The sequence below is a fragment of the Lepidochelys kempii genome, chromosome 8 (assembly GCF_965140285.1).
Source record: "Lepidochelys kempii isolate rLepKem1 chromosome 8, rLepKem1.hap1, whole genome shotgun sequence".
Lineage (NCBI taxonomy): Eukaryota > Metazoa > Chordata > Testudines > Cheloniidae > Lepidochelys > Lepidochelys kempii.
The window spans coordinates 94,157,875-94,173,742 of NC_136387.1; positions in this window are offsets into that span (position 1 = coordinate 94,157,875).

A 15,868-nucleotide genomic window follows, 5' to 3' on the forward strand; every position below is an offset into this window, starting at 1 on the left:
TAAATATCAGAAACAAAAAAAAACTATAGTCATTACAACACTGTTTGTTTAGAGAAACATTATACAGTAATATAATCATCAGATCTCTGTACTTAACAGGATGTTACCACGGAACAGAGTGAACATCTGTACATATTCCACGGCATAGAAAATTCTACCCTTAATGTTCAAGGCTTTGCTTATCCACAAGTTTGCGGCAACTTAATTAGGCCTTGTCTATATGGTTCTGAAACAGATTTAATTAAATGGCTGCAATCCTGGCATAGACACTCATTTTGGCTTATTTGAGTTTAGTTTAAACTAATTCCTAATTGACTTAGGCTATGTCTACACTATAGATGCAGTGTATGCTGACAGAAAGAGTTCTGCCAGCATAGGAACACCCCACCCTACCCCACCGACCGACAGAAGCTGTGCTGACAGAAGCCGTTTTCTGTGGGCACAGTTGTATCTATTATGCTGAGGGTTTGGTTGGCATAGCTCTGTCTTTGGGGGGGGGGGGAATGAGGGGTTTCACACCTCTGACTGTCATAGCTATGCTGATATATGTTTAAAGTGCCAACCAGGCCTTAAACCAAAATAAATGTCCACACAACCTTTTGCACAAGTTCATCTAAATCTGTTTAACATCACACCTTAAATTAAACTGGTATAACTCTCTCAAGTAGACAGAGCTTAAAACTGATTTAGTTAAACCAAAAGAAGTCACTCTTAAACCAAAATCAGAATGCCTACACAGGGATTTGTACTGGTTATGCTAAAATGGTTTATCTTAAACCAGTTCCTAATCATCATCACCACCATCATTCTTCCCATGTCATCAGATGCATCAGGCAGAAGTCAAATGGTACCTATCAGCCCTCTCCTGGGCTTGTTGTTCCAAGTCCTTTATATTCAGATGTAATTACTCTGCTTCAGCCATTATTGTGCTTTGGTGTATGCACTAGTGTGCTAAGGAGGTTGGCCTCTCCAATATCTTGCCCTGGGGTCACTAAATAAATGCTTATTCAGGAAGCCTATTATTCTTAAAAGATGTCCCAGTTATGCCCCTCACTTCTTCTGTACTTCTTTGTAAATAGATGTACAGCCCTCTTCATTACTTATTTTAGCAGGCCATTTACCTGGAATATTCTACACAGACCCCTGCATTGACAGCTGTTCAATTTGTGGTGGATGGACATATTAATTTTCCAGGACTGTGCTCTACAGAGGAGGATGCTCAGGTTGTTGCTTCTAAAGATCTTAAGATCTTACTGGTTTTGCTTATCACATTGGACATCCATACTATATTGTTTTTAAAATACAGCACTTGCTTTACCTATGCTGGCCTTTACATCCAACAATGATGCTACCCAGAAAAGTAACTTATTAACAGTTTTCAAGGCTTCACTTTCCACGTAGATAAAATCATTGGTAGGTAAATTAATTTTCATAACTTTCTTCTTTGATTTATTGATAATAAGACCTATTTGCTTGCAGAATTTGTAAGATTATCTCTCTTTTGCTGCATATCTTCATAAAACTGATGTCATCTGCTAAATCATAGAATATCAGGGTTGGAAGGGACCTCAGGAGATCATCTAGTCCAACCCCCTGCTCAAAGCAGGGCCAATCCCCAATTTTTGCCCCAGATCCCTAAATGGCCCCCTCAAGGATTGAACTGACAACCCTGGGTTTAGCAGGCCAATGCTCAAACCACTGAGCTATCCCTCCCCCCTGTTTTCTCCAGGCTCACCTTTTTTCCCCTGCAAAGCCAGTTTCCAATCAACTCAAGATAAACTGTTATAAACCAGTTTTAAACTGATGTAAGAATGTCCACCCAGCCTCCTCCACCAGTTTAGGCTTGTCTGTCTCGGAAAATTTACCAGCAGAACTACACCAGTATAATTATACTGCTATAGCTATGCTGGTATAACTCACCATGTAGATGCTCCCTTAGGGGATTTTGAGTGCCTTTTTGGGGGGATTAGCTTAAACCACTTCCAAAGAGACATAAACGAAACCAAAAAAAAAGAAGGCATTCTAAATCCAGAAATGGAATATCAACATGAGGAGTTATATCAGCATAGTTATGGTGGTATAATTATACTGATATAGTTCTGTCAATAAATTTCCCCATGTAGACAAGCCCTTAGACTCCCTCTGCCCTTAGTGAGCCAAATTCAGAGGCGATAGTTATAGTCACATCTAATCACTAATGTGGAACTTACACCTCACCTAAGAATATGGGTGGCTAGGTCTGCACTACAAAGCTCGTCCGGGCCCCAGTATGGAAAAACCCCACATCTCTGACTGACACAGCTATGCGGGTTTCAGAGTAGCAGCCGTGCAAAAGCCCCTGTGTAGATCCAGCTTACATCAGCAAAAGGTTTCAGAGTAGCAGCCGTGTTAGTCTGTATTCACAAAAAGAAAAGGAGTACTCGTGGCACCTTAGTCTCTCAGGTGCCACGAGTACTCCTTTTCTTTCTATCAGCAAAAGGGTCTTTTTGCCAATTTGGGAAGGTGGTTTAACTTTACCGGCAACGGAACTCCTTTTGCCAGTAGAAGGTGCATCTCCACTAGCGGGCTAGATCGGTTCTGTTGTATTGGCAAAGCCTGTGTAATGTAGACTAGCCTGGGGCATCTGAGCTGCTGTTGCTCACACAAGGAGTCAGAAGAGGGGAATGCTGCAAGAAAAGCAATTAGCATGAAAATGTAAAGGAAGTGTCAGTTAAAGTAGCCCTCACCCTGTTCTAACTTACACATTCTTACACCTTGTTATGGCTCCTCAGTGTGCTGCAAAGGCAGGTCTATACTACAAAGCTTTGTTGGCACAGCTTTGTTGCTTAGGGGTGTGACAAAACCCACACATTCTGTGAACATCATTATGCTGGCAAAAACCCCAGTGTAGATGCAGCTAGGCTGACAGAAGATAAGGGCAGATAGACCTTTAGGGAGGAGGGGCTGTGGGACTGGGGTGAAAGAAGTAAACTTAGAAGGAGAGACAGACCCTCAGAAAGGAGGGGCTGGGCCCCATTGAAACAGGAATGAAGACTTTGTAGGTATGAGTTCTATCTGGAAAGTCTTTGTGCAGGACTTAATAAACTGGATCCCAGACGGGGAATGCTTTGAATATACGGACTGTGTGGACTTTTTAAGGGGAACTGATGCAGGCTTCAGCAGAGCTATGCTGGCTAGAAGGGGGTGCTACAGGACAGGTGCACCCTTTGACAACAAGACAGAAACAGGGTGGGGAAAGAGAGAGAGAGCACAGAAGTAGAGCGATGATTTGTCAGGAGGAGGTTAACTAGATGGAAAGATGGAAAGATAAATGAAGGCAGAGGGGCCAACCCGCCCACCTATCTATACAGGGAGAGGGGTGAGTAGCAGGAGTGCAAACCCACTTATCTTGGGGACCTGAATATAGGGCTGTGTTTGAGCACTGGGTTTAATTCCCCCATAAGTCCTTGTGCAGCCACACAGCCTGGGTAAAGAGCCGGCCATCAGTGAACCTTTCACTGGTCCTTCACTTTCTGCTTATCCTTACATCTGAAATGCAGTCTCTTTGATAGGCCCTTAACTAAATGTTTGTGTACACAAGCCTTTAGGTTCCTGCATGCCAACCTAACTTTCAAAAATAGGAATTAGGCTCCTAAATCAGTTAGGCACATGAGAAAAAAATATCCTCAATTAAGAGGACACTCTCTCTCCTATGTCCTTGTCCATCAGGGGAAAACATATGAGTGTTAGAAAAAAATAAAGCAACACAGGGAGAAAAGACTGACCCTGTTCATATTAGTTGCTATTGGATGGCTTCCTAGATATGTTTCCATTTCCACTAGTAATGCTGAGTGCTACTATATATCAACTTGCTGGCTTAATACTTTCTTTTTGAAGGTGTTGCCATTCTATTTAATTAGCTGTTCTTTCTTTATTTCCTGCCTTCCCTTGGTTGTTTTTATTTCTTTTCTGTATCTCAAATTGTTGTCTATTTTTCTTCCATTCTCTCCTCTCCTCTCTTACTCTGTGAGGAACAATCTCCCCACACAGACAATGGCAGCTAAGCCATTAACAATTGGCTTAAATTCACTCAGCACGCTGGCTGTCTTTTAGAAATTGTGTGAATTATATTGTGTTGGCTTCTGGCAAGCTATCTGAATGTTTGTGGAATTGATCTCAAAAGCCTGCTGGTTGCCTGTTTGTGTTATCCTTAATGTTGTAATTTAACAAACAAAGAGAAGAAATCAGAAGAAGCCCTATCTCCCAACACCAGATATGATTTCTGTCAAGGTCCTGAAAAAATTCAACAAGAAAGTCCTGTCAGACAAGGCAAACAAACTCACTGAAAAATCAATTGGTTCAGTGACACAGAAAGGAAATGGCAGCCTATGGCAAAATCAGTGAACAAGGAAGACAACAGCGTCTAACCCAGACAAGTGCTCAGACCATAAGAGTGTTTCAGAGGAGTAGCTAAAACTGGGGTATTTGCACAGGACTTCAGGCCTGAAAATACTGGTTAGTCTCTAAGGTGCCACAAGTACTTCTTTTCTTTGAGCTCCTACTGCCCCTCTAACTAACTAGCGAGCTGGCGCCTTATTTGCTATATTAGTTCATCTGTATTGATAGAGGTGGAGGTTGTCTGATAACCGAGGACAATCTCATGCACAGTGTAACTCCATTTAATGGAGTTGTCTCAAAGATGAATTTGGCTCTCTAGGTCTTGACAAGTCTGCATTTCACAGTGAATGAACACTAGATGGCGCATGTGCCAGAGAATTAGAATTCCTGAATTCTTCAATGCTATTCAAGCCTCAGCTTGGAAAGTGATCGTTACAGCCTTATGAAAAGAAAAAGGAGAAAAGTAAAGAAATGGTGATTTTGCCATTTGCTGTGTACATCCACTATCCATAATGCTCTCCCTATACTTTACTTCACTAAAAAAAAAAACCTCAGCTCTGTTTTACAGTCATTCACTGCCCCCCTCCTAGTAGAAACTAAGGTATGAAGTCAGAAATGTGACTGCATTTGACTGGAAAAGAGGCTGTTCTGTTTGAAAAACATCTCCTCGGGCAGACTCTCTCCCCAGACTTCCTTAAAACGTCTTAACTGTCACCCCACCCAGCTCTTATCCCAAATTACGCAAGTTGAAACCATGCTATCGATATACTCTGGAACAAAGCATAAACAATTACAGTTATGGGCAGCTTGAGGTGAGCTCATTTGCCCAGTGATTTTGTCTCCTGCTGTTATTTTTGCTACAATGGGAAAACAACTTAATAGATTTATCAGAGCTTCCCCCCTCCCCAACGCATAGAATAAACATTGTTCATCACAGACTACAGGGACTGACATGGGGGGGGGGGATAATTTGCAGTACCTGACTCCAAAAATAGATGCTTGCTGTGATGAATGAGCTACTTAAACTGGCCACTCTTGCACAGTTGAGTAATACCTTTGCTAATGAAGGCCCTGAATCAAGAAGACACTTAAGCACATGTGTGACTGTAAACACATGAGAGAGACAAGGTAGGGGGAAGTGATATCTTTTAGTGGACACTTTCAAGCTCCACAGAGCTGAACTCAAATGCAGTTTCTTGTGTCCTCAGGCACAACGCCCCTCTTCTGCTTCCGCCCATACCCAATCGTAAAAAATAGACTGAAATAGCAAAGGTGGGTCCAGAACCTTTATTCTACAACTCGCATGATCGCAATCGGGAACCTGATCACTGTCTCTCTTCCTCCTAGTCCGATCGAATTAAGGGCTTGTCTTCACATACAGCGCTACAGCCAGGGCCGGCTCCAGGCACCAGCTTTCCAAGCATTGAGGCGGCATTGAGAATGGGGCAGCAGTCCGTGTCCCGCGGCGGGAATTCGGCGGCCGCTCCGCTGCTCTTCCTGCGGCGGCGGCTTTTGGGTGGGAGCTCCGACGCTCTTCTGGGCTCGGCGGCAATTCGGGGGCGGCTGCTTGGGGTGGCACCGATGCAGCTGCACTGTTGTAGGGCTTTAGTGAAGATACTACTACACCAACGGGAGAAATTCTTCTGTCAGGTAGTTAATCCACACCCCCAAGGGGCGGCAGCTATGTAAACGGGAGAAACTCTCCCATCAACACCGCGCTGTCTGCACGGGGGCAGGGCGCACGCGGGGGTTAGGTCAGTATAACTATGTCTCTCAGAGGTGTGGATTTTTCGTAAGTATACCGATTATAGGTGTGTAGTGTAGACCTGGCCTCAATTGTAGCCCTGAGATCTGAATAACAGCCATGGAAGTATCTGCTTGGATTCCTTGCCTGTTTGTCTGCCTAAAGACATGTCACATGGGTGGTTAAGGTGTCTTGGTCTCCTGGAAATCATTTCCCATTTGAAACACCTTTGTGTTTAAATAACAGGCACTTTCAGCCACTCTGAATAAGGCTCTGTGCAAAGATTCAGGAGAATTATTCCAGGGTCCTTTGGATGCTAAAACACTTTTCTTTCATAACATACATGTGCCCATAAGAAATCTCTTCAACCCAAAGCACTGGGCAATACTTATTCACCACAGGCTACTATTTGTATACCCTTTTCTGTTCCTTTCAATTATGGGGAAATTGACATCTTGTAACCAGTGCAAATGTATGAATAGCGTTATTATTTATTATTAGTCCTAGAGGTGTGTTTTTCTACAGATCATATCTGCACAAATAGGAATAAAATAATCTTTTTGGCTGATCGTGAATTGGCTTGGTTTTATTACTGAAGACCCCTGGAACTTTTGAAGCAAGGTCCCTGTTTATTGCTTTTTTTTTTTTTTTAAATAAATGATATTAAAATGACCATCATGGTGGAAAAGCCCTCACTTTTTCCAGGCTGAGTTCCATAAGGGCAGACTGTCATTCTGTCATCCTTCTCCACCAGTGAAAGGCTGTCTCTTGTTACAGCTTGGTGCCAAGCTATTTTAAGAGTCCCCTTTTATAGAATTAATTTCTTCTCATCTGAATTTAACAAAGGGTATTGCATTTGTTGACATTTTATTTCACCGGTTTACTCTGTTCCACCAGAGCCATCTCAATCCCAACTAGCATGCATAATTTATGGAATAACAGTGTCTGATATTAAGACATTACAGTGACAGGCATGGTAGAAAACCCTAAAATAGCTAGATTAAGTGGATTAAGAGCAGACATGGAAAATATGCTGATTTCTCCACAAGAACTTTAAGTATGGACACATGCAATCTTTTCAGTGAAGTCCAGCGGCAATAGATAAAATCAGTGTTTGGGTTCATTAGTATTCATTGGTAACATACCAGCATTTCTCCAGGCTAATCATCAGACACAGAAAGCCATCCACAGGATCCACCTTGATAAAGGCTCTGGCAACCACTGAGGGGAAGGTGAAAACTAAAGTGAATGTAAAGAGATTCCATGAGTCAACCATGCCATGACTTGTAGTTTTGGCATCAGGCAAGCCACACTGCCAATGAGTTTCAGGATATTTGATGTTTGACTTAAAGCTCCAGCTCTTAGAGGCCGTTTCATTGGGGTGAGAATCCCAGCTTTCATTTTTAAAAAGAGGATGTTTCTTGCCCTCATGATTGTGCAGAAGCTTGAACATGTGACCCAGGTGCACTCTGAAGGCTCAAAGCCCAAAGGGCAAATAAAAACAACTCAACATGGATTATTTTTTTTAAAACTATGGTGATTTGGGGTGGGGGAGAAGGAAGATGAGGGACTGATTCATGATTTTTAACATTTGGAGTTGGCAATACTGGATAAGCCAGTCCAGAGAATGAGGGATGTGGTGTTATACAAGCAATTTGGGGACTGTTGTGCAGTGGCTGTTGATGAGTCTGTGCTTCCATATGTTTCAAATGTGTTTACTGGCATTGCCCTATCAGCTATTTCAATTGTTCCAGAGTCAGAGAGCATTCAAAGATTTAAGGCCAGAAGGGATCCTCTATTCTGACCCACAGGCGGTATAGAATTTCATCCAGATACCCCTGTATTGAGCCCAATAACATGTGTTTGGCTAAAACATATCTTCCTGCAAAGCATCTAGTCTGGATACAAAGACTTCAGGAGCTGGCGAATCAGTGCTTAATTTGTGCCAGGGTTTGCCAGGGCTGAGCCCCGTAGGGTGACCAGATGAAATGAAGAAAATATTGGGACACATGGGGGAAGCAAAAAAAAAAGAAAGAAAGAAAAGCGGCCAGAGTTGCTGAAGCAAATATAAAATTGGTTGGGACGTGGGACAAAGACCTAAAAATCGGGACAGTCCTGATTTTATCGGGATGTCTGGTCACCCTAGAGCCCCGGCACCTCTAAATTTGGCAGTTCATAGGCCTGACACCGCTGGGCTTGCCATATTACTTATGAAAGTAAAAAAATTGCTTGAGCCCCAGCACCTAGTTGCTCGAGCCCTGGCAGCTTTTTCATTACAAATTAAGCACTGTGGAGAATCTACCCCGTCCTCTGGTATTTTGTTGCAGTGGATAATCAGCTGTTAAAAATGTGTGCCTTATTTCTAATTGGAATTTGTCTGGCTTTTCCAACTACTAGAAGTTCGAGTATGAGAAGGCATACCTATTAAGATAAAGTATGCCTACGGCCCTTGTTGAAGTAGAAGATATCAAAAAGTTTTGATGATTTGCAGAGAAAGCAACATCAGGAGCATCCATCGAGTGGTTCTGTATTTCACACTAGTGGCAACATAAATTTTATCATGAAGTCAGCCCAGTTGTCTAAGGTCAATATGAGTTCTTTAGCATCATTTGTCTCAAAGGTTGTTTTCATGGCATTTCTGTAGCCTTTTAAAATTGGGTGTTCTCCTGTGATGTTGAATTGACTCTCGGAAACGCAGTTTAAAACAAGTTTTGGACACAGGCGCATGGAACAAAACCAGCATTGGTGGAGAATTCATTCTGGCTGCAAAAAGAAGATGGTGAGAGAAGTCTTCCTCATGAGGCATCATATGGAAGGAGGCTTGAACCAAAAAGCCAGGCCCGCACCCTTTTGGGGTATTTGAAATCCATACCCAGATCTGAATGTGAATTTTGTAAGTGTCTTCTAACTTTATAGTGGATTGAGCCAAAAACCTGGATCCAAATACTCCTAAATTTGGTGGCTTGGACTCATCTCTGACCATAGTTATCTAAATACCTTAGACGAAAGTATTCAAGTGGAGAATGAAAATCCTTTTCCCAGATTTACACCAAACCATCTTTTCCTTTTGTAGGAAGCTTGGCAGCTTTTGGTAAGGCCTTGAAAAAAGAATGTGTCAAGATCCCAAACAGGAATGAAACATTAATAACAGTAGGGGTGTTTTAAGTAAATCTGTACTTCAGTGAAGCACTTGATAAGTTAAATAAGAGCTGAAGAACAGGCTTTGAAGATTCTGGGTGAGATTCTGTGCTGAGCCTGTAAAAGACACAGCACAGAACTTATAGCCCAGAGGAATGGCAGCCCGGGGCGGGAAGGGCGGGGGGGCAGAGAGAGGGGGCAGGAGGGCTAAGGTGCCTTTAAGCCAGCTTTGTACTCTGCTGATCCTGGAGAGGCCCCTGGTATACTGCAGACAGCTGTTTAAGTTGTGGCAGCCTCCTTGGGCAGCCTTATCGGCTGCCGTGCTGCCCAGAATCTCTGCAGTGCTGTGGTCTTGTCCTTGATGAGCCCTTCCTTCATCCAGCCTGAGCTGCTTGACCCATCTGCCAGGGCTTGAGACTGTCTCAGAAGGCAGCCTTATTGCAGCTGTCATCCAGAGCAGGGTGCCTTCACCAAGCAGAAAGGGGGCTTTTATGGCCCTTTGACACCACTCTGGCTCTTCTGTGTGGCAAAAAGGGGCTGAAGCAGGCGGAGTGAGGTCAGGAGCTCACCCTATGTGCTTTGGCTAGTGTCAACCACAGACATTTTTTATCTTGGAACAAATATTTAAGTAGTAAGCACAGTCGGGAAAGTAACTGAAACACTTCCCTGATGGATTTTCTAACAGGTCAACCTATCCTAAATTCTCAATTACTAAGGGACAATCTTCACTCGTTGGTTTACAGAGAGTTGGTTGTGGAAAGCAAATATAACTTTTTATGAGTGATGTACCTGAATATTTGGATGCTAATATCTAAATTGTATCATTAAATTTATTAATCATATTTAGGTTATTGCTGATTGTGTACTATATGTATTGTATTACTTTTAAACCAGTGTTTGTACTTTTGGCTAATTTAAGCACCATACCCAGATGTACAGAGACTCTTTTCTTAACCTATGGATTATATAATTTTAAAATTAGCGTTAATAAATTGTTTAAATTCAGCTTTGTCTTGTCAAACGTGTTAGTGACCTGAAGATAACCCACAGTGAGTTAACTATGGTAAAAACTCTAGTGTAGACAAGCCCATGGCAAGAGCTGCATACACATCTATGACTCAGCTCTGCAGACATTTCATATGCAGACATCCCATTGGCATTGAAAGGACTGATCTTGAAGTCCTTTCATAGGCAAAGCTCCCATTAATTTCAGTCATCCCCAATAGGAAACACGTAGGTTGACTTCAAAATTGGACCAATACTGGAAACAGAGCAGACCTAGGGACTAGATGTGTTGTTTACCTTGTTCCTCCTTATCTCTTGATCAGTCTATCAACTATCCATACATATGCTTCTCTAAGATCCATTTTAAGAGTTTATGCTTGTTTTTCTAGTAATTCATCCAGCCCCCATCAGTGTCAACCTGCAAGAGGTTTTGTCTCCTGCTTAGAAGACGCAAGCCTACACACGCAATCTTCAAAACCCACTCTTCAGCTCTCATTTACCTTGTCAAGTGCTCCATTGAAGCTCAAATTTACAAAATACAGCTATATGAATCTTCTCATTCATTGTCATGAATGTGCCTATTCATCTTTTAAGGCTTTACCAAAAGCTATCTAGTGTCCTATAAAATGGGAAGATGGTTTGGTATAGATCTGAAAAAGTGATTTTTTTCATTTGCATGCTGACCTGTGTACATAATTAACAGATGCCACATTACTTGAATTTTTCAAACAAACTTCTGGAAGCCAGCCAGCAAAAAGCACAAACTCAGATTTTACCAGCCTTTACAAAGACTGTTAGATGATTTACCACTTCTTTCATTAACTATGGACTGTGAAAATACTTGTCCTGGATAAATTGCACATCAGTATACGTGGTGCAGGGTGCAGTATACGTACAACCCTTTAAGGTTTATCTAATAAATGCGTGAAAGTATTTGGGGAAAATATAGAAATATATAAACTGTTATACATAAACTCTTTTTTAAAAAAATCACTAAAGCAATAAAATGACTACGATTTTATGCTGGGATTTCTAACAATGTCCATGTTTCATAACTAAGAATCCAGCCTTTATTTTAAAGGCAAAAACTTATTCTAATTCCCCAGTAAATACTATATTTGACCAGAATAGCATTTTAGAAATCCAATGATGATAAGATCCTGGAAGCGTTTAATTATGACCCTTTGAAATCAGTTTCATTGAATTTTTATTATTTTATAAAATTATAAAAAAGGGCACTAGATGGTGCTATCATTCTCTTTTTGAGCAATCAGGCTGTTGCTCAAGCTTTAAATATACACAGACATGATTACTGCTGCAAGTACAGTATTGCTAGCCGCAAGTGATCAAAAATGTTAGCCCCCCTACAATCATGAGATTGCTTTAAAAATCATGAAGTTAGATTAAAAATAATGATTTTTAAAAAATCTAAAAAATGTGGCTTTTATTTTGTCCCCCACACCCCCCCCCCCCTTCTGGATTTTGAACCTTTAGGTTACACTCTTAGGTCACATTTTCCAGCTTTCCTCCATATCCAAGAAACTAGAAACCAACTGGCTTATTTCTTTAAATGAAAGCTGAGATTCCCATGTAATCAGCTCTTCCCTGGAGCAGAGGCTTTAAGACAAATATTAAATATCACAAAACTCACAATAAAAATCAGGAGTGCTGACAACACTGCAAATGTATGCTTCAAAATACACTTGACTTTACTAAAAAGTACAAAGCTGATTGTATGAGCAGGGTGTTAATCGGCTAAGTAGCCTTTTAAATGAGTCAGATATTTGTGGCCTGATTCTTCACTCAGGTACACCAGTTTTACCCTGCTGTCCTTATGGTGCAGCAGAGTGGAGAATTAACACCCCCTTCCAGTTTATGCATTTGTGCAAATGTATCTCTATAACAGAACTGATCTCGTGGCTAGGGACTCTTGGACTTTCCTCAGACCTGGCAAATAGTTCTTAGTAGGGTGCCAGGCTAATGGTAAGTGGCGGGTAGGTATCCGGAAAGGCAGATGATATCTAAAAGAGGGCATGGCCTGTCATGGACCATTCGGAGCCAAGTGACAGCAGTAATTAAACGCCATGCTAGCTCTGACGCAGAATAGGGTTAGTCCTTAGGAGTGCTCTCTTGGATGGTAACTTCTCAGATAGTATTCCCTCAGGATATGCAACAGCCTGTGGTGTGAGAAATGGACCCCAGCTGAAAAGTTTCAATCCGGATCGGAGCTTTCCACAACTGTGGTGCTGTTCTGGATTAGAGCTTTGATTCAGGCCTATTTGGTATGCACAGTATCTCCCAGCTCTGTTCCTCCATCTGAGTTTGAAACTTGTGTAGACAACAACCAATGAAACAAACCTTTCTTTCTCATTTTGGTTTTGTTATATTCTTGGTAGTTAGTGACTTAAAAATAAGACCCAGGGTCTGATTCTCTACTTCCTTGCATCTTATGTAGGGATTTGCACCCGCAGGAAGGATCTGAAAGCCCATGAAAACGTCAATGAGTCTTTCCACTGACTTCAATGGATCTTGTAGCTAGCAGGCCCAAAGTAAGAGTAACCTGGGTATAAAATACTAGCACTGGTTTGAGGAGAGAACTCTGATCTGGTAGTGTTTTACACAGGGGTAAATGAATATAAAAGGAGCATGCTTTAATAACAAAAAAGACAGGCAACAGAATTAATTTTTATGGTGTGGAGTGTTGGCAATAGAAAGATGAACCTCGTAGATGAACAAGAAAACTGACTGGAGAGGTCTAACTTGAATCATGGGGACCGATCAGTTCTGCATTGCCATTTAAAGCAGCTCTACTCTTCCATCCTGTCAGCCCCAAGAAGAAGGTGCTTTCAGGAAGGATGTTCTTCTGAGGAGTGTCTTCTCAGCCTTGCACCTGTTGCATCTCTAAGTAGAGCTAATTCTTCTCTCAGACTTGGGATGGTGGATATCATCTTCGATATTTGGCTCTGCTTACATGGGAGAAATTCCCAATAACATTAAAGATAGTCTAAGCAGACAGGAAAGTTAAAGTGGAGAGCCACTGTGCCCAATCTGAGAGCAGAAATTTAGCCTAACAGTGCACCATCTCAGATAAGGAGCAGTTCAGCTTGTTAAATGGAAGCATATTTAGAAGAGGCTGTTGCTGTGGAAAAGCCCACCTGCCATGGTAATAGTTATTTACAGAAAGTAGCTACCAGTAAAATAAAATAAATGATCCACCCATAGCACCGAAAGGAAGTTTGGGAATATAGGAATTGCCAGACTAAACCAAACCTGACATCAGTCTAGTCCAGTATCATGTCCCTGAAAGTAACCAAGACCAGATATTTCAGAGAATGGTGTAAGAACTCCGCAATAGGCAAATGTGGGATAATCAGACTCCCTCCCCCACTTTAGGTTTGGTTTAAGCCTTGAAGCATGAGGTTTAATATCCCTTCAAAAATTGTTATAATTAATTATGATAATTATGGATATTCTTCTTATCCATATAAATGTCCAATCCCTTTTTGAAACTTGCTAAATTCTTGTCCTGAGTGACTTGCAAGGGAAATGAGTTCCACAGGTCTGAGTCACCTTGATTTGCCTTTCTACTTTTCTCCATCTGAAACTTCAAACAATTTTTTAGAAATTGAGATTGGGAGATAAAGAGACACAAGGAGAAAGATGGGAGAAGTGAGATAGGAGAACGGAAGAGTAAAAGAAATGATAGATAGCTAATATCCTGCATTTATCTAGTGTCTTTCTTTCTGAAGGATCTCAACGGAATTTAGAAAGAAATTCATGTTAAAAAGTACAAATTGGAGTCAATTTGAGATTGAATGAAACCACCGGGCTGAAATGTAATGACTACTCATGCTTCTCTCAATTTTAAAGTGAATATAACTGAATGGGAAGTTTTTAGTGAGATTGCTTATTAAACTCAGTTATTCATTAAAATATCAAGATTAAATAAATGAAATGTAATTATCATTTTAATATATGTGTTTAAAATATTTCCATTAAACAATTAGATACAATTCTGATCAGTAACGACCTTTGCTATGAACATAGTTTATCATGATGAAGCCTGATCTGGCACTCCTTTTACACCCAGTGCCCAATCCTGCCTCTGCTGAAGCTGATGAGTTTTGTCATTGACTTCAGTGGGATTAGGACTAGGTCCCAAAACAGCCAGGGTCAAATTCTCTGCTGGTGTAAATCAAGTGACTTAGTGAAGTAAATCTGGCCCCCATTTGGAAAGTTGAGTATGGGAGAAATGAAAGATTGGGCCCTAAAATGATAGCTAATGCATAATTTATTAAATAATTGAATTTATGAATAAACAACATACCAAATTATTATGAATCTCTCTGGCATTTTATTAACTAAAGTCTTAAAGCTGCTTTTCAGTGCTAACAGTTTGATCAGCTCACGCTTTGCAATGGAGAATTGTAGTGTTCTTTTCCCTTAAGAAAAAAAATCCAAAATTTGGACTAAATTGTGTGCAATTGCATGAATCAATTAACAGTACAATCATTTTGTTATGAAAACGTAAACATTAATAGCCTGAAGGGTCTTGTAAATGGAAATGAAGAGCTTTAATTTAAACACCCCCTCACTTTCCCTTGAAGTACAAGAAAAGCCTCTTTTTTTTTCATTTGCCGTTACAATAACAGTTTTCCCCCCTCTCACTTTAAAAAGGTACTTGAATTTAATCTAGAGAATTCTACACTGGGATAATCTACAGTCAACATATTTTGAAACAACCTAATGCAGGCTGAAATGAAGCGTTCTTCAACGAATGAACTCATCTCATAGCCATGAGCTACCAAACAGAAAAGTCACATTTGACTACAGTCAGTAGTAGTCTCTTGCTGTTTCTTCTAAGCGTCTAACACTGATGCAAGAAACTCTCTGGATACTGTTGACTGTTATTGTGAACCAGTTGCAAATTTCTTAGGACTAGATGGGGCCTTTAAAAACAGCCCTGAGCAAGGAACCCTGAAGGAGCCCCTGAAGACACTGTACCCCACAATTTCCTTTTGCTCCAGAGCAACTAATTAGCTTGTGTTATAGGCCAGCAGCAAATTATGACCCCCCCCCCCCAACACACCAGCTCAGATGAGTGCATTGTAGGAGGCACAGTGGCAGAGACATGGCTTCTGCTCAAGTGGAGAATAAAGCGAAGACGCATGCAGATCTAAGGTCCATGTAAGCCAGTGGTTCTCAACAAGGGGTATGTGTACCCCTGAGGGTACACAGAGGTCTTCCAGGGGGTACGTCAACTCTAGATATTTGCCTAGTTTTACAACGGGCGACATAAAAAGCACTAGCGAAGTCAGTACAAACTGAAATTTCATACAGACAATGATTTGTTTATGCTGCTCTACTTACTATACATTGAAATGTAAGTATAATATTTATATTCCAATTGATTTATTTTATAATTCTATGGTAAAAATGAGAAAGTCAGCAGTTTTTCAGTAATAGTGTGCTGTGATACTTTTGTATTCTTATGTCTGATTTTGTAAACAAGTAGTTCTTAAGTGAGGTGAAACTTGGGGGTATGCAAGACAAATCAGACTCCTGAAAGGGGTACAGTCGTCTGGAGAGGTTGAGAGCCACTGA